Source organism: Monodelphis domestica, chromosome 8 (assembly GCF_027887165.1).
Source record: "Monodelphis domestica isolate mMonDom1 chromosome 8, mMonDom1.pri, whole genome shotgun sequence".
Classification (NCBI taxonomy): Eukaryota; Metazoa; Chordata; class Mammalia; order Didelphimorphia; family Didelphidae; genus Monodelphis; species Monodelphis domestica.
In genome coordinates this window covers 258,716,446-258,743,553 of record NC_077234.1, presented here as the reverse complement: position 1 = coordinate 258,743,553, position 27,108 = coordinate 258,716,446, and the positions used below count along the sequence as shown (strand labels likewise).

The following is a 27,108-nucleotide window of genomic DNA, read 5'->3' as shown; positions in this document are numbered from 1 at the left end:
GAAAACAGCATGGGAGGAACAGAATGAGTCAGCACATTGGCCTGAGCCAGGGTTGGGGATTCAATTACACGACTCCCCAGGCAATCTCTGTTTAATCTCTTAGATATTCTATTTACCCCGGGACCTACCATATGCAAGAGACCACAGTTTGTCCCCTTCAAAACTTCAAAGAGCCTAAACCCCAAAACACGCTTCAAAGGCTGTGTCTGTAGGAGAATGATATCATAGCATTAGTCAACTCAAGGCAAAGCGGATGTTGTTGGGGGCCTTTTAGGGCCAAACACCTGGAAATACATTTAGAAACGGATAGGCAACTAGAGCAACTTGAGTAAGAGAAAGTACATCCACTTGGTGTCGGAGTAATCCAAGCACAATTCTTATACAAAGTCGTGGAGGACGTTATTTATTTCTTTTAAGTTTTTATTTATTGTCGTTAGTTTGGCATCTCTGCTCAAAGGATTGAAATTCAAAACTTTTTCTTTGTTTTTTTCTCTGAAGAAAACATTTAACTTTGTTAATTATGACCGTAAACAGCTTCATTTTGCCCAACGACCATAATTTAATCTCTGGGACGTTTAAAAGTATATTTATTAATGAAAAATCCGTTTGTCGTTCTCATTGCACCAGCAGACACTCTCCTCCTCTGGGAGCACAAAGCTGGCCAATCCAACTCTACTTTTACCAATTCATCAGCTAGGAAGGAGTTTCTAACACTCCACAGCCAGAAGCGAAGAACAGAAAATGCAGTATCAGAAAAACAACGTCCTTCCTTTCTGACAGGGCTCTCTGCCCTCCTCTAGCCCTACTGAAACAGTCAGCTGATGAGGCTGGAATGCATTTAAAGCGGTACTAATTATGCAACCAGAGATTCTCCAGGGTGTGGCCAGGAAACCAATTCTTCATCAGAAACACAGCAGAACTTTGAACTGACTTTGGAAATACTGTCTTCAGCATTTACAAAAGATACTTAGAACTACTCAAGAGAATCTCTGCCATTATTGAAAGCTAATACTGGAAGAGAACTGCCTCGGGTTGTCTGTCATTGGATCAGGCTGGAATTCCAAGACAATGGAATGGATGGCAGCATAGTTTTTATGATCATGGATTTAGAAAACGATGTGACTCTTTACCCTGTATATAGAGAGCGGCACAGGCCCTCCCCCTACCTTTGATGGCATATAACACGGCTCAATATCACAGTGAATGTGAGCTACCCACTGCTCCACGGCGTTACCGCCTTTCTCAGTCCAGCCATTGAACCGCTTCTCTGCTATGTAATACTCCCCATCCCGACTCTTGTGGCTGCTGAAGGCATTCTTGAGGATGGTCTCCGCAGGGCCAGGAGATCTCTCCTGATCAGAAGCAACAGCAGGCAGTGGGATCTCTTGCAGGGCCACCCAACCTGTGGCCAGGTCTGAACGCCCATTTAGAGGAAGCTTTTCCTGACCTCACAAAGCACTTTGCTATGATCTCTCTTTGTACTTGTATATCGCTTTGTACTATAGCTTCTTGTCTATAAGTCCCACCTCCTTTCTTTTAGGCTCTCCTGATATCACATGGTGCAGTAGATGGAAAGCTGGGCCTGGAGCCAGGAAGACCTGGATGAAAATGGGACCTGGGATTTTCCTAGCTGTGTGACTTTGGGCAAGTCTCTTGATCTTGCTTTTTTACAGATGCTTTTCTCCGCTGTAAAAAGAGGAGGAGAAGGAAGTGGCAAACCAGGCCAGCATCTTTGCCCAGATTAGCCAAAAAGGATCACAAAGAATTGGACATGGCTGAAAGTGACTAGAAAACAGAGTTCTACTCGTGACAAATGTCTAACAATTTGTTGTGATCTTCGATGTCCTCAATTTGGTTTGGCTCTCATAGCTTATTCATGAAAGTCGGTTCTCATAAAAGGCCTCTTTAATGGCACCGTCTTTTGCATGATTTTTGTTAGCGATTTCTCATGACAAATGTGGATGTGGATTAGTAAAACAATCCATTGGATCTTCCTCATGATAAAATCCACAACAAAAGGCTCTTACTTTATTGTATCTGGGAGGTTAAGCTATTGTGTTCATGGCTGTGGCGACCCAGAAACGCACTCAATAGCCCTACAAAGAAACTGTTGATAATGCCAGCGAATCAGCACACGTGTCCTTTTGGGCGATCCCCCTTGTTTAAGAGAGGCAAAGGCAGCTTTGTGGAAAAAATGCTTGACTTGGGGTCCAGAAATCGACGTTTGAATCCTTCTTCCGCATTAGATAAGCACAACTATGTCCCTGGCTAACCAAGAGTTATCTAATGCTTCTAAGCTGTAGTCGAGTCATCTGTGAAATGGGAATGAAACCATCTGAACGATGACTAACTCAGAGTTGTTCTGGAAACAAGGGCTTTGTTGCCGAGTTGATAAGCGTGAGCTACTGTTTCCAGAATACTCTGGAGCCTCCTATAATGAGCTGTATTGGGACTTCATGGCATTTGGATGGCGTGGTACGTCTGGTGGGTGAGACTGCCTTACAAAGAGATCCTTTCAGCATCGCAGTAATTAAACGGCCGTAACTGGAAACAGTCAGCTCTGCTGTGGCTCTGCGAGGGCGAGGTGGCCGTGTATTTCATCTTTCCATATCAACAGTTCCATATGACAGAAGGAAACTCAAGATATATAGTATTGTCTGTGACCCAGATTCAGGATTATAAATGCCAGATGACTTCCTCAAGCAAAAAAGACAGTTAAACACTTTGCAAATTGCAGAGAGCTGCTCCAAGTAACAATATGATTTAATTTTTTAAAAATGCAAATATGCACATATGTCAAGCCCGTTAAAGTGAAAATAAACTACTGCAATGAAGTATGTATTTATTCAATTGAATATGTGCATATCAAATTTCTCTTGTAGAAAAACACAGGAAATTATATCCCCCCAACACTTGCAACCCCCACCCCTAGGAATTGTTTGGATTAATCAGAACCATTGTCGAGATGCGCCTAGGGAACAGATGTGGGTCCTAGTGAGCATTCAGGGCCCTTGGTTTCCTTGCCCTGGATTCTATGGTCTTGTACGCCTTTTGCGAAATATATTATTTTGTGCCTTATTAGCGTGTTAATTTGGCTGCATTCCAAAGTGAAAACCACCCAAACTTGAATATCTGTTTTCATCGTCTGTAGTCATATCAAGTTGAAGAGCAGCTGCAAAAACATTTCTTCTATTTTGCTTTCATTCACAGGACTAAACAACAGTGGATGTAGTGACTAAACGGTATCAAGTCCTGGGTGGCAATGGGCAATGCCTACCCAACAGAACAAGTACCAATCGGTAGTACGCACATATAGCAAGGCAGAAAACAAATGGTTTCTTGTCATCCCCTTCTAGAGTGAGGCTTTATGCCGATATCTAGCTGAGGGCAACCATCAACTGTTTCGCAGTAGGTCTGATGATTTTTCTCACTCGTCAGAACAATGCATGGTACAAAAGAAAGAATTAAATTTGGGGACCTGGGCTCAAATCCTGCTCTCCCACTTATTAGCTCTGTGTCCTTTAGTATCTGGGGTCTCAGTTTTCTTCTCTGTAAAAGGAAGGCAATAAACTACCCAATCTCAAAGGTTACTTCCTGGTCTCAAGCTATGATTTTGTGCCTTGTTTGCTCAGTGAATTGACTGTTCTGTTTATGCCAGTATGTAGACAAAGTCTTTGAGATAATTAATTTACCCAGAACAGATATAGATACTCTTTAAATGAAGCACAGTATATAATCATTTGATATATATTTAAAACCCATAGATGATGTCACTATAGGTAACAATGATAAATCAAATTTAGTTAGTGCTTTGCATAATTTATGTTATTTGGTTCTTAAAACAATCTGGTGAAGTCAGAGGGGTTGGAAGGGATCTTGGAGGCCAACAAGTACTATAGCCTTATTTTACTAATGAGGAAACCAAAGGTGAGAGAAGCTAAGGGACCTGGCAATGAGTACACTGGTAATTGAGGAAGGCAGTGCAGAGCAGAGTGCTGAGCTTGGAGTCAGCAAGGGGCTCATGTTTTCTGATTTTAGGCCCTTGTTAGCTATATGACCCTGACTCCTCATCTGTAAAATGAGCTGGAGAAGGAAGAGGCAAACCACACTAGTATCTTTTCCAAGAAAACTCCAAATGGGGTCATAAGCAGTTGGACACAATTGAAAATGCCTGATCAACAACACAGCTAGTAATTGGTTGAGACGGCATTCTGCTTCAGGTGTCTGTGATTTCTAGTTGGCAGGACTATTAGCTACATCTTTATAAAGAACAAGAGCTTTCATTCCCCAACCAACAAATGGTCACAGATATGAATAGGCAGTTCTCAGAGGAAGAAATCAAAACTATCAATAAGCACATGAAAGTGTTCTAAATCCCTCCTGATTAGAGAAATGCAAATCAAAACAACTCTGAGCTACCACCTCACACACCTAGCAGGCTGGCCAATCTGACAGCAAAGGAAAGCAATAGCTATTGGAGGGGATGTGGCAAAGTTGGACATTAATGCACTGCTGGTGGAGTTGTGAACTGATCCAACCATTCTGGAGGGCAATTTGGAACTATGCACAAAGGGCGATAAAAGACTGTCTGCCCTTTGACACAGCCATAGACTGCCAGGTTTGTACCCCAAAGGGATAATAAGGAAATAGACATGTACAAGAATATTCATAGCTGTGCTCTTTGTGGTGGTAAAAAATTGGAAAATCAGGGGATGCCCTTCAATTGGGGAATGGCTGAACAAATCGTGGTATATGTTTGTGATGGAATACTATTGTGCTCAAAGGAATGATGAAGTGGAGGGATTCCATGTGAACTGCGACGACCTCCAGGAAGTGATGCAGAGTGAGAGGAGCAGAACCAGGAGAACAATGTACACAGAGACTGATACACTATGATACAATCAAATGTACTGGGCTTTTCTGCCAGTAGTGACCCAGGATAATCCAGAGGAATTTAGGGGAAAGAATGTTATCCACATCTAGAGAAAGAACTGTGGAACTAGAAATGCATTAGCAAAATACATGATCGACCACAGAGTGTGATAGGGATCTGATTAGGGTGTTAAAGAATTGCTCTATTGCAAATATGAATAACATGGATATAGGTTTTGGATAGTGATATATATATATATGCATATGTATACATATATATATGTATGTATATATTTATATAAAAACCAGTCAAACTGCTTGTTGGCTTTGAGAGGGGGAGGAGAGAGGAAGAGATTGGGGAATCATGAATCATGAAGCCATGGAAAAATATTCTAAACAAACAAACAAAAAAACCCAAGAGCTTTTAGAAACTTCCCTATGATCTCTGACAGAGGCAGCATTGGAACATAGGTTTTTCCTTTTAGATTATTAGTATAGATTCTAATTCCGAAGGTTGCCTTATAATGCTTTCAGGAAAAGACAATTCAGTAAGACTTTATTAAATACTTATTAACAACAGAATATATGTCAGGAACTGGGGGGGGGGGGGTGAAATAGAATGGTTGATGAGACCTGACCTCATTTTGTAAGCTCTGAGGGAGGCATGATGTAGATGCAAATAATTATGATGTGGGAAGTTGGAGGTCAATGGTTAGAGCTCTGGACCTAGAGTCAGGAATGCCTAAATTAAAATCTGGCCTCAGACACTTAGTAGCTCTGTGAGCTTAAGTCATGTAACCTCAGTTTCCTCTTCTACAAAATGGTGATAGTAATAATACCTACCATTAAGGTTGCTGTGTGGACCAAATGAGATAATATTCTTACAAGTGCCTAATCCCCTGCCTGAAGTAGAGTAAGTGCTATAAAAATATTTATTGCCCATCCTCTCATACAAAGCCATGCAGGAGTGCTAATGGGTGTGAAGGCTGATCACGTAAGGGGACTAGGGAAGGCGTTCTGTAGTTTTCAAGGCAGTGTGCTTGAGTTGTTCTTCAAAGCAAAGGTGCCAAACTTGGGACAGGGACTCTTGGATCCTCTGGCCCAAATTAAAGTGTTGTTGGGAAATGTGTTAACAAAACATGTGACATATAGTAAAGAGATATAATGTGATTTACTCAATTAATATTCAGCCAACAGGGCTATGTTTCTGCTGCTTTAAAGGGTGGGTACAAATTTGGTGGGCAGAAATGATAGAATGACAAGTGATTGGAGTCATTCTAAATTGGAGTGGCATTTCAGGTCGGCTGAGATGGCTCTTGCTTAGAATGGCTCCAAGGACGACAACGTGCTCTTAGACCATTCTGAATCTTCAGCTGAGTTCAGTTAGTGTTCTAATCATTTGAGCTGGTGAGGCAGATAAAACTATCCCCAGCAGAATCCAAGAGGTTACTCTGGAGGCCTGAATCTGTACTACTGTTCTTCTAATAGAGGACCAGAATCAAAACTTCATTGTTAAGTAACAGCTGTGTTCATCCACATATTTATTATATACGCGATTCCTCGTCTGGCTAGTGTACGTTTAGAACATTCACCTCATCTGTGTCCTCGTTTTTAATCGAATCACCAAGTTCATTACCTCCTTCTGTTAGCCTTGGGGACTTTTATTTCTCTTTTGTAGAGTCATTTGTGGTGTCAGAAGGGAGTAGATGAACAATGATTCATGTATACTGGAAGGCATCATCCCAAGGAAAGGGATGAAGGTTTATAATCACAACATTAGCTGACATTTACAGACACTTGGATTCCCACAGAAAGGTTTAAGAGAAGTCCTAGAGTTATTCTTAGCCCCATTTCTCAGCTGAAGAAAGGCTGAGGAGGGCTGTGGCGTCTCCTAGATCACACAGCTACGACCTCTAACAAAACTGTAATCAACCTGGGATGGGGCTAAAAAGCTACTAATACTCCACTCATCTCTACTGAATGCTTTTGAGCCCCAAAGTCCACAGTCCTCTGAAAGCAAGTTTTCTCAGTCCTCTACTCTTCTGAGCATTCCGGAACTCTCCAGCCAAGGAAATTGATGGCGCAGCAGATGGGATTCTGGGTCTAGAGGCAGGAAGACCTCAATTCAAAATGAGGCTCAAACACTTACTTGCACTTTGACTTAATTTGCATTTGGGGTAGATGATAGACACATAGGCATAAATTAAGTGACCTGATCAACAACCCACTGCCATTGAGGCTGAATTGGAACTGAAGTTTTCCTAACTAGAGGAATAGTTCTCTATCCATTGTCCCGCTCATCTGCTAATGTAATACACAAGGAAACAGAAGCAATAAGCCTAAGAAATGCATATTATCATAAAGATGTTCACCCACGTAGGACAAAATCATTTTTGTAGATAGGAAAGGAATCAGTTACTTTGAACATCAAGAGTTGACCATTTAACAGTGTCCACTACACGTGTCTGAGGGACTGGGCATATGAAGCGTATTACATGAAATATGATCAAGTTCATGATCTAATGGAGCTCTTAGTTCTCCATCTGGCCCATAATTGATTCCTAAAACATGACTATTGATCAACTGAATACAGTTGCAGAGAGGGCAAAAGTCAGAACATAGACACCTGTAATATGCATGCCAACATAATATACTAGAATAACATATAGCTTGATGCTATTATATACTGCTGTATAACATAGTTATCATATACATATCACTATAATATAATCATATCATATCATATCCATATCACTATAACCCCACGATAAGTGAAATGGTGAGTTTCAAGACCAAGGGTCAAGTGAGATCCAAAGTGAACGGCAATTGTGGATTGCGATCATCAAGAGGTTATATCTGAGTCGAACTTTAAGGGATGGACTGAAACTTGCCAAGCAGAAATAGAAAAGAGGCATTCCAGGTAAATGGAATCATGGGAGCAAAATGCTTTTTGTCTATCACTAACATAAAATGAAGTCAGTCACATGCCAGACTGTTCATTTTAACCAATCATAAAAGACATAAACATAAGTAAGCGACAAAACAATCAATGTCACAAGCGTGTTAGGTGGGTAAATATGGTTAGGCTATGTTCAAGTATGGGGGATTTTGGTGACTTGTTGCTAATTCAGTCATTAGGTCAGGTGTTTAGCTTGCATTGCTTTTTGCGTTTAAAGCTTTCACTTTGCCCTAAAAACTCTGGGAAGTCGAGAGTACAAGAATCAGTCACTCAAGAGATGTGCCCAGCCCCACTGCTCTTGAGCTTCCTGGTCAGCACTTACGACTGCATGTACTAAGCACCCTGGACCGGCCACAGCTGCCTTTCTTCTTCTGCGTTTTTCTTTTGGCGCTCTAGAGAAATCAGCAAAACCTTCTCTAGAGTAAAGTCACCCAGCCACAGGCCAGGTCCACTGAAGAAACTGCAAACTTTGCAAAGTGTTCTGGAATCCTGGATAAAAACTGATTTTGAATAGAACAGGAAATGTGCAGTAATGGGTCTCACGTCCACAGGATCCTTTGATTTTGTATTCAAATAGCTCGCACCTTCTTAGGGCAAGTCCATCTGTGGCTCTACGCCATACAGAGGGACGTTCTTTGCTATGACACTCCACAGAGGGAGCCAGTGAAAGACCTTTCCAGTGTTCTTTTGATAAGGAACGAGGGGACGTTTTTCTGCATCTCCCATGGTCCAAGAACCCCAGAGGATTGTGGTGTGAGCTGCATAAGATCATGGCACCTTGACTAATTCGCTTCCCTGTCTGACGCTAGAGGAGCGAGGGAGAGATACCGCTTATGCCTCATGAGACCTCAGTGGACTGTCTCTGACTAGAGGATGAACTATGTACTTAAAATGCAATCTTGTCTGTTTGCCAGAGGCAACAACGTTTGCCAAAAGAAAGGAGAGTGTAATGGAGTTGTGAAGCATGTCTAGATCGCCTAAAGTCACATGATAAAATAGAAATGCTATTGCAATAAAGATGAAATGACGTATGGAAGAGAGCAGAAACCTGCTCTTGGAAGACAGTAAGGTTGGAGCGTGCACAGACATTCTGGGCTGACGTATCACGTAGGCGGGAGTAGCCCCTCAGTAATGATGTGATGTAATAAAGTCCTGGGCAGTTGGGATTGGTTTCATCCTGAAAACAACCGAGATCAGAATCTCAGTTGGTCTCTTCCCGGGAAGGCCTGAAGTTTGCTTCTTTTACACTTTTAAAAGATAATTCTCTTTTTCTTTTTCAATTACACCCGCAGAGTAAGGAGTCTCCAACCCAGGAACTCAAGGCACAAGAGTTCAGGAGTCCGGACTGGTGCTGCCCTCAGCTTAGTCTGGAATTCCTGAAGAGACACAGACCAGTAGGGTTTTGTACCTGAACTTGGTGAGAGTCATAGTAGGTAGGAACTGAGCTAAACTGTGGGTCATCCCAAAAGATCAAGGGTGTGTGTGTGCGTGTGTGTGTGTGTGTGTGTGTGTGTGCGATCATCTCAATGTGTTTTCAGATTTAGATACCGCTGTCCCCCTGACCTCCTCAGGACACTGGAGATCTTTCAGGTGGTTTTAAATCTGTTTATTTTAGCCAAGGGCAGATAGGTTAGAATGCCAGGCTTGGAGCCAGAAAGACATTTTTCAGACTTCACACTTAATCATTGTTATGTGACCCTGGGCGAGTTGTTGAACTCCATTTGGCTCATTTTTCTCATCTGTAAGATGAATGGAAGGTTAAACCATGTCAATATTTTTGTCAAGAAAAGCCCCAAAGAAGTCACAGAGTTGGACACACCTGAAAGCAACTGAGCTACAATATTGGAGCCAGAGCTAGACTGTCAGTGAGTCAACAAGTACTTTAAAAGTACTATTTGGTAGGTACTTTGCTAAGGGAAGGAGATGCAAAGAGAGGGGGAAAGGCCAACAATGACAAAAAGCACAAAAAATAGTCCCTGCCCTCCAGGAACTTCTCTACTACTGGCCAAATAACGTGCAAGGAAAACCCATAGAGACTACCACTCACTGAGGGGTTGTTGCGTTATCCGTTATGTATGTATACGCACATCCATAGTTCATGTTTGACCTGGGAGTTAGGAAAGAAAAAGATTTTCATTGTACTGTTACTGTAGAAAGCCTTATAGAATGTTCTGTTAAAATTTTATTGGTGAGAGTGCTACATTCTGATCCCAAGGGAAAAGGGAAAACCACCCACAAGAAGGATAGATCATGATAAGTTAGGGAACAATTCTCTGAACGCCCCTTTCCTTCTGATGCTTAGGACCTTAACTGTCGGAATCAACTGGCACGCACATCTGGCTGCTCTGCGCTCTTTTCTCAAAGCTTGTTAGACACATCGGTTTGGCCCCCTTTGAGTGCCAGTGATATATACACGGTGCAGATGAATCAGAACAAAAATGGCGGGGAGTAGAAGCTCAAGTGGCTGTGACTTGTATCTACGGTCATTTGCCTTGAGAAGTTTGGGGTAAAGGATATCTGACTTAGGACAGAAGACTGCTAAAAGGCAAAGAGGAGCCCCACATACGTTGAGGAACCCGTAAAGAGTCACTGCCTGACCTACTCAGAATCCAAGGAGCTAGACTGGAGCTCAAAAGATAGGCAGGATTTGTGCAGCTACTGTATACTGACGCGTGGATCCATTTTCTCCTCGGTGGGTGGTGGTTGCTATAGTTGCCCCAAGGAATCCCAAACATTCCACAGTGCCTGAGAACGGCTAATGCATTTAAGCATGGATTTCAAATTTCAGCCCAAGCAGTCTTCCGCTGTTAGTGATACAGGGCAGGAACACAAGTCTTCCAGCTCGCTGTCGTCACTTGATATAAAACAAATAGAAGCTCAAACACTCTTCTGGGTCCGGCTCTTTGACTAGCAGTGACAATGCTGATGACTACAGCTACGCGCAAATCGAAACAGTTGCTTTTATGGGATTCTTTTTGAAAATGTGCCTGATTCTCTTTGATATTCACCCGACGGGGTGTAACTGTCTTCAGTCAGCTCCGCCTGAGCGTCCTGACAAAACACCCGACGACAGTGAACCATACTTGCCAAGTATCCGCACTATGTGGAGACATTGAGGCATTGGGGTTTACTAGCTTAAACCTGAAGCACTTCATGTCTTCTTAATTCACTTTCTTCCATGTTTTGTTCTTCTGACTTATGATTTCTTCACTGAGGGGGAACTAACTCCCTCTGTACTGTGGAAACTCCCTTTGCTGAAGCAGACTGAGCAACGCTATGTAAATCGCTATGTAAGAGGATTGTCCTGGGCACCCACAGAGTAAGCCATTTGTTTTACTACTAAAACAATCAATTAAGTACAACACATTTTTTTTTCTTTTTCAAACCTTGTCTTTCTTTGCCCACAAAGCTATTCACGAGACCTTGGCAATGTCCTAGCTCTACTCCCTTTTTTGCTTTAGCCTATTCTGCTTCCTTCCCTGTCTATCCCCACACACTAGAATTTCTATACCTCAAAGCTTCCAGGCTAGCTTCCTACTTGATTGGAGCCTCGCTCTTAGTGAACTCAGAGGTCAAAAACCAATCAGGCCTTCTTGAAGTTCCACCTAAAAAAGAAATTCCTGAGCTGCCCCGATTCCTACCTGCACCCTGAGTAGGAACAGAATCAATAATGCTTTGAAGAGCTCAGTAAAACTATCCAATGAGTCCTGGTAGCACCTTCTTAGAAGACTATTATGAACTCGCTCCACTCCAAGCTGCCATGTTTGAGGCTTCTTGGTGATAAGGTTGGACATTCCTGAGAATTGTTGCCTGGTCTTGGAGGGACAAAAATCACTGATACCAAAGCGAAGTGAGAACAACCAGGAGAGCACTGTGGTACTCTCAGGAACATATGATGGGCAGCTGAGGAAGGCTTAGTCCCTGGCAATGCAAGAAGCCGGGAATACTCCAGCGATTCATGTTGAAAAAGGCTATCCATTGCCATAGAATGAACTGATGGAGTCGGAATACAGACTGAAGCATACCAATCCTCACGATTTGTCTTTGAAATTTTCTCTATCTAACACTATGTGTCTTTCCTTACAATGTGATGAATGTGAAAATATATATTGTATGATAACACATGTTCAACCTGGATCATATTACCTATCATTTTAGAGAAGGGGAGGGGTCAGGAAGGAGGGAGAGAACACGGATCACAAAATGTCAGAAAATGAATATTAAAGATTATATTGACATTTTAACTGCAAAAACTTACATAGGAAGAGAAATCAGCAATTACTCCCAAACCAGTGTGAATTGAATCAATGGAGTACTGGATGAGGATATCCTGATATATAATAACGTATTATGGCCTGAATTGGGTTTCATACCATTTCTTAGGAACTGAAATATCTCCCATCTTTCTTTGTTATTATTCCATGAATTTCCATTTAGGGAGACTAGATTTTCACATGGTGGTAAAGGAGTGTGACAAATGTTCCACTTGAGGTAGTAGAGTTTCTCACTGACTTCTGCTCTGCTACCCTCTAGCACTGTGCACACGTCTCAAGAAGACTCATCCCATTTCTCATTGCTTCCGGACAGGTTATGGATCTGAAGCTCTCTCAGGGCTTCAAATTGTACCTCAGCATATTCTTAGCAAATTCTTTCCTCTGTCTTTTAGCTGTTTATCATCATTCTAGGCGATGCCTGCCTTTGATTAACTCCCTTCATCACCACAAAAAAGCATGCAACCTTTCCCTAACTACTTTCTTATTTTACAGAATTCCGTTTCTTCATTTCCCCATTCTTTGATTATAATCAGCAAGGCATAAGACAGCTCCATTTGGGTGAAATCTATGGGATTTTCCTGTGCCTGTCTGTCTGTCTCTTGCTTTTAGAGCCCTTTATGTAACACTTCTGCCTCTTAATCCCGTAAGTAAGTCTTCCAAAGCATTTGCGATGAAATAGTCAAATGTTTAATGTGTTTCTAAGAGTTACTCTTCATAGAAGGAAGAGAGAATAAATCTCTTTAAAGTTTTGCAATGCAGAAACCTCTCACAATCAACCATGGTAAGTAATGCTTCTTTGAAGCGACTTTGAGTTTAAGAGGCAGTATCTTCTGTAGTCTAATTGGACAATTGCCCTAGTAATAAGAATATTTCTATCATTGTACTTAATGCTGTAATGTCTGATACTTTGGAATTTATACATGATATTCTCAGAACGAAACCAAAACCTCTCACCCCCATCCTGAACTACTCAGGACTCAGAAAAGACTTTTACTTTGTACATTTAAAAAAATCCATGAAAATGATGCCCATATAAACAAAAACATTCAAAATGATAACAGAAGACAACAAAACACACACACACAACACTCCCAAGTGTAACAGAATGGGGATTCTACAGGCCTACCCAGTTCCAGAGAGCCTAACAGAGAAATGATTTGAGCTTTTTACCTTTCAAGAATTGGTATAAATTTCAAATTCAATACATAGTTTTAAAGTGTCTACCATTTTCCAGGCACTGGGGATATATAACGAGAAAGAGAAAAGTAGTCCAGACTTCACAGAAATGGACCATACCATTCAATATCAATCTAATGACTAAAATTGACATTAAAATATCACTTTAGAGGCCTCACAAAAATCCAGGGAGGATTATATAGGAGAAAGATGATTAACCTTGTAATCCCAGAATGTCAGTTTAAAACTGCCTGCTATTTATTAACTGTATGAACACTGGGCACACTGTGGGCCTGTTTTCTCATCAGCAAATGGAGGTATTAGACTAAAAAATCTCTCAGGTCTCTTAGAGGGTTACATGTAAAGTAATCCCTAGGTCCTTAGATCCTATGGCCTGAAAGGTACTTTCATTATTATTATTGAACAGATGAAGAAACTAAAACGGAGGAAAGAGAAATGATTTGCTTAAAATCACACAATTTACCTGAAGTGGGATTCAAATCCTAGATTTCCTGACACACCCAATTTAGTACAGAATCCATTTCATCATATTACCTCTTGGTGGGCAGTCTCTAATAGAGTGCCCTAGGAATCTACGCCATTTACCATTTTTACTAATCACCTAAATGAAGCCATAGACAACATTATCATTTGATGTGAAAGTGATGTATACCTGGGAAAACCTTAAAATTTCTTAGACTTATGAATGTTGGAAATTTCCCCATTGGGAAATTTCATACTTGAAAAATTTCCTACTGATAGTAAGAACTCTATTGGAATGTGAATCCCCTTGGCATGGGAGGGTCCTTCTCCTCCCTACCTAAGACTACTTTAGGACAGAAACCTTTTGCTAAACAATGGAAAGGGCTTTGGCCTATGCTTAAGAATAGAACAGGAAGTTCTTTGAGTCATGATTGATTTTAGAATTAATACAATAGATATACTTGGAATGACAGAACCAGGTCTTGGAAATTACAATCTCCACCCTACTCAGAGTAAAAGGATTTAGGTAGGGCTGCAGCAAAGATCAAGATTTAATTATTTGAGAATATGACCTTCAACAGACATGTGCAAAGCCACAGACCTCTGGGCGGTCCTGGGTTAAGCTAGAGCCACCATTGGCACAGGGAAGACATGGACAGTGATTGGTAGATGTGAGAACTGAGGGGAGGGAACTTGGATGGTTTCCTTAAAGATAGCAGGGTCTGAGGACTGAAGGGGAGTTTGAGAGGTTTTGCTCTGAGAGGTTGTGCTCTGAGAAGTCTTGCTCTGAAGGAGGCTGGAGGTGGAGGCCTCTGAGACTGTTTCTCCATTTTGGTCACGTGAGTGATAGGGACTGATCTCTTTTCTTTGCCTCAGCTATCTAAGGGCTTGGGCCTTTTGGCCCAGCCTAAACAGAGGGGGTATTTAAGCCCTATTCCCTTCTCTCTCTCTCTCTCTCTCTCTCTCTCTCTCTCTCTCTCTCTCTCTCTCTCTCTCTCTCTCTCTCTCTCTCTCTCTCTCTCTCTCTCCCTTTCTCTCTCTCTAATACTTTTCTTCCTCCTGTTTGTAATTAAAAACTCCATAAAAGGTTGACTGCTGACTTGAGTTTTCATTTAGGAATTACATAGCTGAATTCCTTGGTGACCTTAAATTAATATATATCAGTCTTTTAAAGTGATTTCCTTGTCACACCTGGGAAAAACAGTTGGTTTGCAAAGTAGAAATACTTTGTATAGTAGATATGTACAGACTAGAACCATGGGCAAGGTGTAACAAGATAGAATTTAATAATTAAGTAAAGTCCTTTTTGAGAGGAAGATTGTTATAGTAGGTGACCCTATAATCATGATCTACATCCAAGTGCCAACACTCATAGAAAACTCTTAATGCACTAGGCAACTCTCAAAATGTATAGATTAGTTGTTGATTTTAATTAATGGAGGGAATTTTGAGATTGAGAGTTATCTTCTACATTAAAAAAATCACTTCTCTGTGCCAGACATCCTTCTTCTTCACCAATGACTATATTCCATTTCAAATATCAGCTCTACATGCACAAGATAGAAGAATTAGGGCTAGAATCATCTAAAAAAAGATCTGGAGTTTGAGTCATCATGGAAAAAATGATAGCCACAGCCACAGAAGAAACTGTTAGAATCTGATTGGAGATCAAAGCATGCCATCCTTAATTTTATTTCCTTAATCAGAATTTTATTGTATATGTGATATTTATCTTCATTCAGGACAGAGGAAATACAGAAATACATATTGAATGAAAGTATTGGTATAACCTACATCAGACTATTATTTTTGGAAGGGAGAAAGAGAATCTAAATAACAAAATGTTAGAAAATAGCTGTCTCAAATTGTTTCTATGGGGGGCAGCTGGGTAGCTCAGTGGATTGAGAGCCAGGCCTACAGACGGGAGGTGCTAGGTTCAAATGTGGCCTCAGCCACTTCCCAGCTGTGTGACCCTGGGCAAGTCACTTGACCCCATTGCCTAGCCCATACCACTCTTCTGCCTTGGGGCCAATGCACAGTATTGACTCCAAGATGGAAGGTAAGGGTTTAAAAAAGAATTGTTTCTATGTGTAATTTAAAAATTTTAATGAATGAAAAAATAATCTGGGCTTTTTAGTGTATTGCAGGCTCATTATAAGTCAACAGTATTACATGCCATTCCTCAAAGCTAATGAGATAATAGTCCACACTGAATCACAGGGTCAATGTTATATACAATAACAGCAATAATATAGGATGATCAAGGGTAAATAACTTAACTTGTATCCACAATGCAAAGATCTAACACAGCTCTAAGAGATTCAAGACAAAAATAAACTCTCCACCACAGACAGAACTGATGGAATCTGAGTGCAGATTGAAGCAAACCATTTTTCACTTCATCTCTTTCATAGTTTTTTTCTTGTATTAGCAATATGTGTCATCTTTTACAGCATGATGAACATGGAAATATGTATTGCATGACAACTGATATGTAACCTACATCATATTACCTGCTGCCTTAGAGAGGGAGAAGAGAGAACTCTGATTGCAAAATTTCAGAAAAAGACGTGTAATGTGGAAAAAATAAACTGAAAAAAGAATCACAGGGTTTAGACCTACATAGATGATGATCTTGCTAAAGCAAGACACATTACATCTAAAGTATTTTCTTTTTTAATTCTAGGAACTACATTTTAGGAGGAAGCTATTGACAAACTAGTATACAACCAATGACACTTGGAAATTCCATTTGTAAGGAACATACTATGCAGTGGGAGTGATGACTTTGTTTATTTTCCTCCGAGAGTCAAAGGATGTTGTATAGGTATATTTAACCTCTTATTCACACTCAGAATTAAGAGAGTTGCATGCCAGCCTAACTCCTTAATCAAGATTACAACCCAGAGTCCTGAACCCAAGTCACTGGCAGACAAAAGTTGACCATATGATCATGCATAGCATTATACTTTTGGTAAAACCAAATAACGATACAACCTTCTGGGAAAACCGAGATGATGGTAGGGATCTTACGCTTCTCAGAATTACCTAGACTTTCCAGGCACGGTCCAATTCCCTTTCTCCCCAAGGTTTCTGAGAAGGAAGACAAACTACTTCAGCAAGGTTGAATCATACTGAGCTGAAAAACAAGCCTTAGATCAATTGCCCATTCCATTTTTACATGATTCTTAGTCTGAATCATAAATGAGAAAAAATGAAAAACAGCTAAAAGTCTGAATGGTGACAAGAGTTGAATCTAATCGACTTCCGATCCACTCACCAAATACTTTTTGATATTGACAGATTCACAGGAGAGATGCAAAGTATAGCATCCAACTATTATTCTACAAACACTCATTGAACATCTATTATTTTCAAATTGCTGTGCTAGGATGAGGTAAGATAAAAATCACTTCAATACTCTGATCTGCAATTTCTTCATCTATAAAAATGAGAGATGACCAGCTGACCTCGAACTACTTTTATGGTCCCAATCTGTCATTCTCTGATTTTATGTGCATGTTCTCAGGGAGCTTGTAATCCAATGGAAAGACAAATACACAATTAGAATATTAAAATGTTAACGAGGTCATTGTAAAGGAGTTCAAGCAAAGAGTCATAAGAAGGAAGACCACTTAAAAATACACAATGATTCATAATAAAACGTAGCCATTATTCAGACACTCAAATTTGAAGAAAGAATGTAAACAAAGAGTGATGTTCTCACAATAGATAAATATTGTGCAAATAAGTTAAAGGGAAAAAAGAACAAACAATTCCATATAAAAACCACAAAAGTTACATCTTAAAGCATGAGTCATTCATTTCTAAATAAGTAAAACAAAGATTCTGGACACCAGTATGTAAATAGAGTCCTTCTGAGAACAAACAGTCCAAGATTAAGTGCTTTGAATATTCCCAATTAAAAGGGAGTTTGAAAGGATGTTCCGGTTTACATACATTAGAGTAGGGTTTATCTTCTTAGGGGAAAAAGGAGTTAGTTGTACCTGAACTCATTCCCACCATCTATTTTCTCTGGCTTCATTCTGTCTCTCCATATTGGAGAGCATATAGATAATGTCTTCCTTTGCCTGCGGTGACCCACTTATGCCAGATTTTGGTATTCCTAATCTCCTCTGGGGCTTTCAGGGTGCTAGGTTTACCCTGGGCACTCCTGCATGAGCTGCCTGATTATCTGGCTTTCTATAGCTCTCATTTCTTTGCAAATCCATGGCAAAATCTACTAGCCCTCAGGAGGCTTTCCCTGATTAATCCCAGTCGACACTCATCACTCCTTTCTTCTATATACCATTAGTACGTTGGTATGACAAACTATAGTCAGGGGTGTGTGTGTGTGTGTGTGTGTGTGTGTGTGTGTGTGTGTGTGTGTGTGTGTGTGTGTGTGTGTACAGCCTTATAGGGCTCTATCTGTCTGGAAACCTCTTTTAAGTGATTCTTACATTTAAAGGAAATATTTAATATAATTTGTATAAAATCCATGACAAAACTGAGATTAGCCATGAACCTGGTTGCTTTGTTATTTACTAATATCCAACGTCAACGGCAAGGGACTACAAAATCATTTCGGCAGGTTAGTTAACTTCCTTGATCATGCTTCTAAAACAGGAAAGTGCTACAATAAATACAAAATTGAAATCCAAGAAAAAAGTGCACAAATGTTTTAAAGATGTTTTCTAAAAATATACTTGGCTCCTCTTTACTAATTCTATTTTTCTTACCTTTATGCTAATAATCCCTGAATGTGCAAATACTAATGGATGGTTCCCACCCTTTATAGATCAAGAGGAGATGTGTGTGTTGAGGTCTAGGGATATAGGAAGAAGAGATTCTTTGCGTTGGATGGATTCTGGAAGGGATAGCTGTGGGGAACAACTCAAATTGGTCTGAATTTCATTTTATGTGTAATTAATTTCAGTAATGTCAGAGCTCTGATAACACTACCACATTGCTACTTCATGAATTTGGTGTGATTAATACATATTGGCAATCTCATTGAGTTTCCTACAAGCATCAAGATTTTGCTAAACATCTGAAACGTCTTCAAAATCTCAGAGGAATACGTGGCAGATTAAAATGCAATTAGCACTGTATTTTAACAAAATTTGAGACTGCTGCTTTCCTGACATCCAAAGGAATCTGAGCTACAGATGTGTTTACTCTGGCAAAGAGACCAAGATCAAAACAACTCCCACAAACAAAGCTTGAAGGATTCATTTCCTCTTTAAGTTTCTATATTCGGTCTCATACAAGTCATTGTGGAATTTTAGGTCACCTTTGGGTGTACATGAATATATTCATTCAGTAAGCTGTTTTGAAATAGAATGCACATAATTTTATTTAGATTCCTTCTTAAACTCTTTAAATTGATGTATAATCAGATTGTCTATGAAGAAAGAAAATCAAGGGAGATGAACAGTAATGGAGCCACCCAAAGAAACACATGGAATTTTAGCATTTTTATGTTTGAGAAATCCAACTGGAGTATGTGTTCCTTTGGACATAATAAATAACACCGAAGAGAGCCAACTCCTAGATCTCTGTGCTCTCGGGAGGGAGAATTCACCTTATCTTGCCCAGAATTAGATCTCCACATAACTTCCCTCAATGCATTTTACATACAAAACACATTATGCCAAAAAGGCGGAAGCATAAAGGAACTTAAAGAAGTGAAGAAATCAAAGCATAATTTTTAGAATAGAGTCTAAGGAGTAAAACCAGCATGAACTGGAAGGCTCTTGTTCCTTCGAAAGTGAACAGGACATGCAAAGTTGACCACCACGCTGTGGTCTGAAAGCTTATAGTTAGTGGCAACAATTTGGACCACCATTTTTTACCATTTGGCCTGATCTGTGGATGAAACTGGGCACACCTCAGTCTTTGCTGACCCCACGAGAGGCGACAGACCTTTCAAATTGGTTATTATTTCGATGATTCTCAGAATGATACTATTGATTGAGGAACGGGCATTTCTAAAAGGTCCCAAAGGTGCTATTTACCTTTTATGAATAATTATTATACGACAATAGCAATACCAAGGGATTGAAAGGGAATAAGCACGACATTTCTGTTATTCTAAGAATATATTAAAGGACCACAGGATCAAGTAAAAAGTTATGTTTAAGGACTGTGTTTTGTTTCAATATAATTAAGTAGGTAAAATAAATTTGCTGAAGAATCATCCACTTCCTCATTACTAATGATGGTACAGGCATTCTTCCACTTATCAAGGTAATCTTCAGACTCTTTATCTATTATACAACACGTCTAACTGATTGCCAATTTTAGCATTTTTCTCTCTGTAACACCTCTCATATACGGCTTCATTTCTTCACTTACACAGGTCACCTTCTTAAGGTGAAGATCAAATGTGAACTGCCTGACATTTAGATCTATTCATGAGGCACCTGTATTTCCGGGCTTCTTAAACATTGCTCCCCTCCCTGCCTCCTATGAACTAGAGGTACCAGCCTCCTTGCTGGTCTATGCATGCTTGCCGTACTCTTCATTGGTACCTCTTCCTTATGCCCTTGTTTCCCTCAAAACTTAGCTTTGGTACCATTCTGGACACAGAGCTTTCCTGGATTCTTCTAGATGCTCGAGACTTTGAACTCCAAGTTTCCCGTTCTTAATTTGTATATGTCTATAGGCTTGTGTCTGTAGATGGGTCTTCTCCGTCATAAGTAAGCTCCTTAAAGGCAAGACCTCTTTTAATTTTGGTTCATCCTCTTAAAGCTTAGTGCAATACTTTCCCCACAGTATGTGCGGAAATGACGTGGAGATTGTTTGATTGGTTGTGGAAACGATAGAACTTTAGGACTAGTCGAGACTTTAAAGCCATAGTCACAAATATTTAACCAAAGGCATATTTTTGCACTACAAGTCATTTGGGAAGTTGTACAGTGGTCACACACTCATTGTAGGTTAACGTTATTGGCAGGAGAGAATTGTTCGTGGAAAAATGAAACCGTTGACCCAAAGTCGGGAGAAAAACTTGAAGCTGGACATATGAAGGGATGAATGTTTCTGCCATCCTCCATGGTGCCTTCTTCATCCTATCCAATGAATTCAATTAAAGTCATTCAGCAAGCTTTTACTAAGTCTGGTAGTAGGTATTAGGGATACAGACTTGGAAATGAGATGGTTCTTGTTTTTAAAGATAAAGATAAACCTACACATAGACAATTCATTGTCAAATATGTCCAAAGGACATCCGGGGGAAGAACATTCCCTATAGAGGTCAGGGCAGGCATCCTGGGTGGCACAGAGCCCTTGAAATGAGCTTGGAAGGTAGCCAGAGCATTTTTGGAGGTAAAGAAATCGCTTATTCCAGTGTTCTTATTTGTGTCAGGCTATTACATCACAGATCCACGAGAAAGTGTATCCTTTAAATGAAGAGGCAACAAGAGATCTCAAACTATACTACGTTAAGAATGAAAACAATTTAACACTGCTAAAAACTAGAGATACTGATTAGTAAAAGCTTAGCTAGCCGACATAGATACCCAAATGTAATAGCAAAGTGTTTCGTGAAGCCAAAGACCCTGGTAGAGAAGGCCAGGCTTGGTACTCGACAACAATTCCCGGGAACCTGGACGTGGTCTGGCAGGTTCACAGCTCGCACTCAGATGAGCGCCAAAGGCACACAGGACCAAGAGATAACTAAAGAACACATTATAAACAAAGCAGAGGACTGAGGAAGCTCAATGGACAAGGGAAGAGTCCATGATGAAATGAGATAGAGAGGATCATCTAAGGAAAAAAGAAATTCTGAATGCACAAAATGGATGTTTTCTACAAATCCGTCTAATCTAGTGGAAATGATGAAAGAAAGCAGCTGAAACTACTGTGTTAACAGTCCCTTAAAGGACCAATTCAAGCATCAATTGCCATGTGAAAAATGCTCCAAATAGCTAATGGCTATAAAAATAAAAAATAAAGCAACTCTCAAACTACTTATGTCATTATTTCCAGACTGGAAAAAATCAGCAGAAAAGGAAGATGAGGGCTGGGGAAAGCAGTCACATCAACAGAGTGGAAAGACCCAGGAATTGTCAAAGACTGTAGAAATTGGCCCTCAAATTACGAAGTGGTGCATGTCTTTGGACGCAGCAATATCGTTTTAGTCTCGTGTCCTAAAATGACAAAAGAGGTTCTTTGTACACAAAAATCCGTATAGCAGTTCTTTTCAGAGCAGTCTGAAACTGGGAACTGAAACCCTTCTGGGGACCGATCAAGTCATTATGGCATATTGCTGTAAAGGAACATCATTTTACCAGGGTTCCAGAGACAATGCATACAGTACATTGACTACAGCCTTGGAGCAGAAGGACAACTTTGAAAGAACTTTGGTAGGAAAAGAGAAACCCTGAATCTGCAGGGCTGAAGGTGACGTTTGCGGCATTTGGGAGCCCTGGGGGTTTGCCTCACAGGATGCCTTTAGTGAGTACCTTTGGGCTGTTGCTTTGTGCAGCCCTGGGATCATTGTGAATGCCTGTTTCAAGAGGAAGGCACTCAGTTCTTTGTTAATTAAAGGAAAGGGGAAGCACGTTCTCATGGTAGCAAACAGGACCGTTTGAGAGATTTCTCGTTGGCTCTTTGAAAATATTACAGGCCAAATCATTCGTTAACAGACATGCCATCCCCAGTGATTAAGGCGATTCTCTCATTACTTAGAAATTCCATAGAACACGTATTCACATACTGCAGTCTAATGAGTTCAGGGCAGTGTATATAAGAGCGGCCAGGAAAGCGCTCACTGTTTGCTTTGCAGATATACAGTGTCGTCACAGTGAGAAGATGAAATAAACCAGGTTACAGCTGTTTGGGCAAAGGGATCAGGAAGATTACAGGGGTTTTAACTGTGATTAATGCGGTGCTGGAGAGCCCAGGCGTCCCTGTACCTCACTTAGAGACTCCCATTCCAGGAGAAGCTAGCTTTTGAATTGGCGAGCTCTCGAGCTACATTCGCATCATCAAATGCGAAATATCAAACGACAGTTCCTCAATACCCGGCAGTTCAAGTAGTCTTTGGGGCTTCAAGTGGGAAGAGAAGTTAGGCCAGCCAGCATGCGCTCACAAAACGTGGTTTTAGTGGATAATTAGTGATTCTTCATAGGAATTTTAGATCCTCAGTCAATAAATAGTTCCACTGATGATCTGGACTGTAATGACCATTATCAAGGTTTAGGAAAACCATTCATTTTCTAACAAAAGTTTGGATATAAAAACTGTAGTGCTTTTCTGCAGTTTCAGAAAATGCATTAGAATGTATTCTGAATAAATGAATCTAATCCCTTTACCTTGTTAACATGATTAATGCACATTCCTCTAGCATACATTTCCTCCCACTAAAAGGAATGGCTCCTGTGTTTTTTAGCACTGAGACAGATATCACAGATATGTGGAGAATGAACTAAGGCTGGAAAAATTAAAGTTATGGGGAACATTCTGGCTTTCCCGAGATTTTTCTCCAAATATTTTTTCTTTGAAAATTTTAACAACAAATTGATCTCACTTGCTCACTCGTGTGACCTTGAACCAGTCACCTAAACTGGTTCTAAAATTCTTTTTTCATACCATCTCACTAGTACTCCAGCAATCATTTTTATACTCTTCCTACTAGAATCTTGGACTATGCCGACAGAATGTCAGTCTATTGGGTTAAGTTCTCATTTTGTCTTGCCCAGAATCAGGCTTCTGTTTCATTGATTTACTCCCTTCTCAGAATTATGCTTGTTGTCCTTTCTAGCTCCTTCTTATGTATTGTCTTCTCCTACTAAAATGAATGCTCTTTGAAGACAGAGACCATTTTGCTCATTTATATTGGACTCCCTAGTACATAGTACCCTACCCGGCACACCAAACTCTAAGTTTCTTTCCAGGTATCACTTTATGGTTCTAGAACTTGGGACTTTTGAAGTGGAATTTCTTACTTTGCTTTCTCTTCACATTTCTGCATTTGATACAAGCCAACATGATTGAGTGAGTTCCTAGAGAAGTAGAGAACAGTGAAAATCTAGACCGGCATGTAACAATGAAAAAGAAAAGAAAGTTTTCTCTCTCACTAAGAAAAACACACACCTGCCAAACACGATTACGAGGCTCCAAACTGGGAAAGATTTACAAATGAATGCTGGGTGTGTGTGTGTGTGTGTGTGTGTGTGTGTGTGTGTGTGTGTGTGTGTGCTTTTGAGTACGTGTGCATGTCTAGAAGCTTGTGCTGACCAAACTGGACTATTTCCAGCGATTCGAGACACAATTCTAGACGTTGTTGACTTTACAATTACAGATGACTCCTTAACAACCCTCCGCTGTGCTAGTTAGGACCAGGGACATTTTCCATGTATCATCATCCTCTACATTCTGTCTCATTAGTCTATCTTTTCTGCCCAACCCATCTCTAGATAAAGGCTTCCTTAAGCAATGTGGGGTAAGAAGAAAAATGGCTGTACTAGTCACTCATGCGTGAAGAGTGTAGAGAACTCCCGGAGGATAATGTTCACTTAGCTTAGCCTATGTTTGTATACAAGCAACCCAAAGAGGCTCCAGCTGAAGGTGTGGGGGAGCCGGTTTATCAGAGGGTCTTTAATAATGGAGCTAGTTTGACTGATTCTTTTTCAGTCACTGTGCTGGTATTAGGACATCCTGAAAAAGAAGACTAGCATTTGCATTTTCCCTTCCACCTCTGCCAGATTGCTGTTCTTAATGCTGAGAGCTGCCACTCTTCATGTTCGCTTCATGCAATCGTGGTGGGTCAGAAGGCAAATAAATGTTTCCGAAAGAGGAATAATTCTAAGCTTCAGTCCAAGAAGGCTTGCAGCTGTTCTATTTTCTGAAACTGGTAATTATGGAATATACATGTTTAGTACATTGGTCTCTATTGCAATGTTTGCGATGGAATATGCTGAGAATGAGAAAGATAATGTGTGGAGGCCAGAACATGGAAATTAAGGTTTAAAACTGAGGAATCCAGAGGAGGTAGAGAGCACTTATGTGAGTCATAAAGCTTTGGATGCGTTTGGGTGTGGATCCTCAGCAATTTTATGGGTGTATTTGGGTGTGGATCTCTGCAGAGTGGATATTGTCCTAAGGGCAAATCTTAGTTTCTGGAGTTGGGAGGTAATAGGGGGTTAAGGTGACATGTGGAGACAAACATTCCCAGTTTGTTGGTGAGACAATGCTACTGGGTCACAGAGTCCCCTTAAAGAACCAATCTTAAACTGAGGCCAGTGATATTGGAATAGCACCTATCTATCATTCTATCATGAACTGCCACAAGTTAAAAGAGAATATATGAAGGAAAGGGGTGTTCAGGGTGTATTTCCCCATTGAGAGACTGAGCAACAGTGTGAGTGTTAACAGATCACTAAAAGAGGAAAAAGTGAGGCAAACTTTCACATCCAGCCTTCAATATTAAAATGTAAAACATAAAGGAGAAATTCTATTGCGATTCTGTAAGACTGATATTTCTCTGCCAGCTCCACTAAGTACTTGCTTCGTGGACACAATATTGATGTCTCCTCCTTTTTATACAAGTTCTTTGACTTCTGACCACAGAGGAATTTGAACAAAATTCTCAATCGATATTTACTACATGTTCCTACTTGCAGACTGCTCAACTAGTTCCAACACTCTTTTTTTATGTCGGTTCCTAGATCTGATCTCTAACATAATATAGTTGGAGTAAAGAAAATCTAGTAAAAATAGACCTCGAATCATCCATGAAGAGTGTAGAGAACTCTCTGAAGGATAATCTGCCCTTAGCTTAGCCTATGTTTGTAGACAAACTGTTTTAGCTAAGCAACCCCAAAAGGCTCCAGCTGAAGGTGTCGGGGAAACACTCAAATAATGGGATAGCTTGTGGTACACAGGTAAACCCCACACTTGAGTTTCTGTAATTGCTCTGAGCCGCCTTAGAGACTCCCCAAAGAAGAAGAAAACTTTACAGTCTTGTAAAGATGAATTAGAAGTGAAAGCAAGTAAAAGCATCATGAGTTCAAGTGGCAAAGTCCAGCAAATGCTACATTTAGAGAATTTCTAAATCTAAATGGAGGAAGCAAATAAGCAACAAAAAACAAAGTAAGTGTATTATCAAGGCTTACTCTGGGTGTTGTCACAACACGGGTTCTGGGTTTTTGTGCTTGCTGATTTCAGACAGCAATCTCCCAGTTCAACCCCTGGGAGAATCGCAGCTGAGATCATTGGTACTCTGGGCAAGTGGATCAGTAGTAGTGGCTTGCACAGTCACTGGATGGGCTGGCATGGAGGCGAAGGAATACCCATCATCCCCTCCTCGCTGATTTGCACAGAAATCCATTCGTGCAGAGGGAGGTGGGACTGAATGGGGCTCGGAAGAGAATTGTCTCATGGGGGTGGTGCTGTCCTGTCTAATTGCTAATAAATGAGGGTGGCAAGTAAAAGGAACGGATATCTGTGGGCTACCAAACACATAATAAATAGCAGCACCTGCTAATGAAAGTTACTCGTTATGGAGCTGAGGCATGCACGCGGAGTGTAAGAGGGAGGCAGCTCACAGCCGCCTCTTCAAACTGATTACAGAGAGAGCCAAGCCAGTTAGGTGTCTCTACCTGCTGACTTGGCGTGAGGGTTGCTCCTGTACAGAACATCCGTCCTCTTTCTCTCCTAAGTCTAGATCCTTGGACAGTCAGCTCCTCCTCCTTCCTCCCAGAGCCCATTCCCGATCTCCTAATCACTGAGCACAAATTGGCAGAGCTCCGGTGTGCATTTGGCCGTGGCCCATCTTCCTCTGGCATCACGGAACGAGAGCCCCCGCCCCACACGGATCGGACTCCACACCAGCGCCCGTTGGGACTGCGCTTGGGATCCTGACAAATTCCTGGAGGGCCAGCACACTTGTTTCTGTTGGATGCTCTGCTGGGTTAGCTTGCAGCAGTGCAGTGCGCCATTCAGGGCTTGTCAGAATCTGTAGTCTAAGCAGGTCACTGATGATAGGTCACATCTCTGATGAACTGAATGGTTGAAAATAGTAGTTGAGTCATCATGCAAATGTGGAAGTCAGCCCTTTTCTTGCAAACAGTTATTCGAAAGCACTTAAATGCCTAAGTGGAGGAAGGTCTTCAATGACCGTGTTCTAGCTAGAGCAACAACAATTAGGAATATGTCCCTGAATCCAGCGTTCAAGGCTTCAAGGGAATATGAGGCTGGAAAGCAAACCCAGCTCTGCAGCCTTTTCCTTAGATGATTGCTTGCACGTGCACGTCATGATCCGCATCCGGAAGCCTTGCTCGGAGGATTCCAGGCCCTTCCCATCGGCGCGGCATGGCCTTCTCCACCCCAGGTCCT

The 27,108-nt window shown here is 40.9% G+C and overlaps 1 protein-coding gene and 1 long non-coding RNA gene across 8 annotated transcripts in view; both read right to left on the bottom strand.

Moving 5' to 3' along the window:
- ROBO1 (roundabout guidance receptor 1) overlaps positions 1–27,108 on the bottom strand; it is a 1,078,784-nt gene that overhangs the window by 561,912 nt on the left and 489,764 nt on the right. The window lies entirely within an intron of this gene.
- Positions 9,414–10,688, bottom strand: LOC103104085 (uncharacterized). The gene is made up of 3 exons (XR_471027.3): positions 10,430–10,688; positions 9,879–9,938; positions 9,414–9,570 (listed from the first exon to the last, which is right to left on the bottom strand). It is a non-coding gene; the product is annotated as an uncharacterized LOC103104085 (long non-coding RNA).